This window comes from Rhyacophila brunnea, unplaced genomic scaffold, assembly GCF_057557595.1.
Source record: "Rhyacophila brunnea isolate RB1 unplaced genomic scaffold, BYU_Rbru_1.0 scaffold_45, whole genome shotgun sequence".
Taxonomy (NCBI): Eukaryota; Metazoa; Arthropoda; class Insecta; order Trichoptera; family Rhyacophilidae; genus Rhyacophila; species Rhyacophila brunnea.
Window position 1 is genome coordinate 1912381 of NW_028233120.1, and position 4971 is coordinate 1917351.

The following is a 4971-nucleotide window of genomic DNA, read 5'->3' on the forward strand; positions in this document are numbered from 1 at the left end:
GTTTGACATAAGCTAGATTTTTTTACAGGGCTTGAAACATAATTTGAATACCTTTCATGCAATTTAATCCATAAGACATTTCAAATTCAACTATACACAAATAAAAAATAGAAAAATTAATGATAAAATGCATGGCTCACACTCATTTTAAAATAAATTTTATCTTTGTAATTTGTGAAATTACGATACTAAAATATCAAAAATTAGATTAATGACTTATGCAGAAAGCTAATCCATCATATTAGGATTGTATGATACAATCAAAGACTTATACATGAAGAATACATCCTCGATCGGGTTTAGATGTAGCTCTATAGAGTCAAAAAATTAATTGATGAAAAATTTATACGTCAAAAACATTATGATAGGTGCTTCATGTATGCAGCCATTATTGAACTAATTTATAAGTTAGACACATCATTTTGATCAAAGTATCCTAGTTCACGATCAATAAAATCACAATAATATCTTGGATAAATGCCAAAGCCTGTATCTAATATAAAAGATTTTTTTTACTTATATAAGCGATCAAACTTTGGTTTTTTGAACTTACTCTTTGCCTAATTTTTATTTGGGTATTTTTCGAGAAACTTCTGCCAATTTTTGCATAGAGATATAATGATTTCATTATAAATCGTAAAAATTATTTTTTAATCATCATAAATAAGAAACCCGTTGCAATATTATACCTTTTGTCTTATTTTTTTACGATCAACTACGCTCTTTTAATCATACAACTTATGAAAATCATCTTATTATTTATTGTAATTATACGGATATTGATATTTATATGTCATTTATCTTAGTCTTAAGATTTTTAAGTGTTTCTAAATAATTAATATGAATCTTATTTTGCATCAATTCTATTTTTTTCAAATTAATTTGGAATGGTGTTTGGTTGCGGCTCCAAATTTATATATTATGTGATAAAGAATGTATAATAAAAATACAAAAATCATTAAAAAAACTTTATATCTGACATGCTCTCACTCGCACATACTATACCTTTTAATATTATCTAGAATATCACTATTTAATTTTAAACTAATAAAATTTCCAATTCACCTGTTCAAATAAACGACCAGAATTATTTCCACTTACAAATTACTATATGGGTGTACCAGGCCAGAATTTAGTAATAAAGAAATTATATTATAGTGCTTGTAGAAAATTTAATGTACTTGCATCATTTAATTGTAAAAATAATATTAAAAAAGACGGGTGGCATGGTTGAGTGGTTTACAAGTCGGACCCCAGTGAAAGGTTCCACTTCCACTCACCCCACTAATTCCAAACGAATTTGATCTAAAGAAAAATACCCAAGGAGGCGGGTAGTGATAAATAAAAGATAAACCATAAAGCATTGAATAGCCATGAAAAATAGGAGGTTGTCGTGTAAGCCGTTGAACTGTGCATCCAATGGAAAAGATCCCATACCGTCCAGCATGGATATAGGTAAGTGTAGAATGTGGTTGTAGCTTGTATGCTTTAACGATGAACAGTAAACAGAATCTCATTACCTCCACATAATGACAGCCGCCTATGAGAAAGAGCCCAATCCACGGTGATTACGGGTGACAAGAGGTGTTGGGGGGAGTCCCACAGAGAGACGCAGCAGTTAAGCAAAGATTCTTAATAATATAAAGCGAACTTCCTAAAGTATTATTAGTAAAACATGAACAAAAAAGTAAAATCGATTAGAATTCAAATTTAAAAAAGATAATATTGGAATATGTGACTTCAAAAAGCATGAATAGATCATATATAATTATTTTTTACCATAGAGAACTGTTATATTATCGTAATTTCAATATGAGAATTTAGTAAGTCTATATTTTGTAAATATGATTACCGAATAGATTTTTTAATCACTGTAAAATAAAAAATTTTGGACAAGAAAATTAAAATCGCAAATAAATCAACAATAGAGTTGAAATTCTATAAAATAAACGTTAATTTTAAATTAAATTAATATTTAAATATAATAGTCGACAATATAATTAAATGCATGTAAAAAATCAGATAAGTTTAGGTGCAATAGGGATCTCTAACAAGAGTTCATACAAAAAATTTAAACTGTTTGCATAAACGGGTTTTCGGTGCGCTGCATTCTACTTTATTAAATACAAATCTTAAGCAAGAATGATGCTGCATATTAATAATGAATTATAAGTGTCGCAGACATTTTTACATTCATATCTAAATGCAAAAAGCAGGACATTAATGCCACTATAATCACTTAAAATACAAATTTTAAGTCTAAATGAGCTTGAAATTCTTTAGGTCTAGATTACCAAAAGAATTATGTGCAATATTAGGAATAAATTTATTGATATTATTTAATACGGTGAAATACACGAAATTAAAACTAGAAAGTAAGAAATTTTTATATACAGTTCGCATAAGTAATGTATAGCCTTTTTTAAAGAACATATTTTATAATAATACATACAGTATTTTAAAATTTATATAAGTGCTTAGAAACAGCTAAATGTATCGTGAATCATAAATATTAAGGGTTTATATATATCAGTAAATATATATAGAAACTTATAGAGTAGAATCGTAATAATTACATATTGGTATTATAAATAAGAAGATGCATATAATTTTCAACATGCTTCGAATTTATAAAAAAAATATTGAACATTGTTTACAGCCTTTTTTTATGTCTTTAAATCGCTTTGATATTACAAAGATTGTATTCGTCAGAAGTAACTGTCTTATTTTTGCTGAATAGGATTGAACTGAAAAAACCACAACTTCCATCATAAAAAAATACCAATAAATAAATACAGAAAAATTTATAGTAAAAAAATACTTCGAAATCATTCTTAGTATATAAAATAACCACCGAATATGCCCTTTCAAAAAATCAAAATACTTTTATCGATGTGAAAAATAAATAAAAGTGGTTATTATGTTCAATCGGTTAATTTATAAGAAGAATAATAGGGTGTGTATTTTTCTTCAGAAATTTTATATATGAACACATAATTTTTAGCGTTCTGCAGCATATCTAACCCATTATATTATCTGAACGGGCTTTTTTTTAACATTTATAAGTAAAGGAACAAAATTTCACCATTTATTTAGAAATGAAAAAATGAATATATATGAGAAGCTTCTTGAATAAAATTTCCCAAGGCAATATATATTTTATAATTTAATAACAATCTAACGGGTAAAATTATTTCTTTTAAAGAAAATATGTGCAATCTAGGAAAAATAATAGAAATATATATATGATTCTATTCTAATTAACCTAAACGATCATATATATTAAAATATAGCTATGGTGGCTTTGAAAATCTTTTTTTGTTTCTGAATAATCTTTGATACTTTAATTGCACATTTTGATACCTTTAAACGATAATTTACAAAATATTTTGCTCTGAAATGTTGTTGATCAAAAATTTAAATCTGCATTTATAACTATCTATAAATTAACTTGAATGATTATAACATATTTTAATATTTTCAAAATCCTCGTAAATGCACATTCTGGGTTATTATGACCCGTAAGAATACCTTTTATAACACTCAGTAACCATTAATGTCCTGAAACAGGAATTTTAGCGCTTAAAAATAGTAAATCACAATAAAAATTACAATGATTTTTTACCAAGGCTGAGGTAAATGTATAGAATATACATTATAATATAATCTTTTTTTTAATTCAATTTTACCTAACAAAAATTTTAATTTTAATTTTAACCTTTTTATTCTTTTCGTCCTTCATATTTGTGGTGTGAATAAACATATGCATCGATCTTAAGTGGTTAACATGAGAATCATAAAGATATATAAATTCTGATTTTTCAGTCTATATGGCCAATAAAAGGATCTTTATAAGATTTCATTGCCCTTACTGGTTTTTTCGATATTTTCATAATTTTGAATAGCTTTTATGAAAAAAAAATTAAAAATCATAAGTTCTGGCTTATTAAAAATGCTTAATAAACGCTTAAACATAAAAAGCCGAATTTAATTTATTTTTTCATAAATATATTTCATTGGTTTAAAAAATTTTGTCCGGTAATCACTTTTAAATTACAATAAAACAGGTTATTTTAAGAAATGTGCGATATTCACCAAGAAAAATAAAAACTTTATATTTTACAGTTGTTAAGACATCCTCTGAGACTATTGATATAATTTTATTTTCTAATCTTATGTTAATAGCAGTGTTTTTATATCAATGAATTCTTTACTTTTATGCATGCCAAATAGCAAAATACACGTCAAATTATTATGTTTTATCAATAAATTTATTTCTTTACATATATATAAGGAATCATAAACACCATATATTAAAGGTTTTTTATTTAGTTGCATAAAAAGCCAACATTATATTAACAGTGATTTTAATTTTTTATGTCATAATTTTTCATCGGCCATTTACACCCATATGCAATTCATTCAACTATATTACGTCTAAATTATATATACTGTGCATATTCTATTATCGCAAAAAGCAGAAAGAATACCAGAACAGATGGAATCCTATAGTACTTCGAGAATTTAAAGATGGTTTAGGAACCCGGTTTTAGAATTTCTCTTAATATCTGTGATGCCAAATTTTTTCGAAAAAATGGGGTTATATCGTATGTAGCCCGCGAATCATATAAATTTATCGCATGAAAATTCACACGATCATTAGAAATTTTTTTTACACTTTAGGCATTCACAATTTTTTTTCATTATTCTTTCGCCATCTTCAGGGTTCACATTCGTTTTTTTACACTTATTTCTAGAAAAAATGACAAAATTGCAAAGTATTTTCGGCTAGATTTATTTCACTGATGTTGAATGCAGCTTTAAAAAATAATTTCTTGATCACAGTGATTTTTTTTTGTTGGTAGCATTAAGTTTTTGATAGAGAGATTCGGAAATTCAGCTTAAAATAAAGTAATGTGATTTATTAGGTCGATCAAGCCTGATTCTAAATTATTTCAATTACTTCTATTT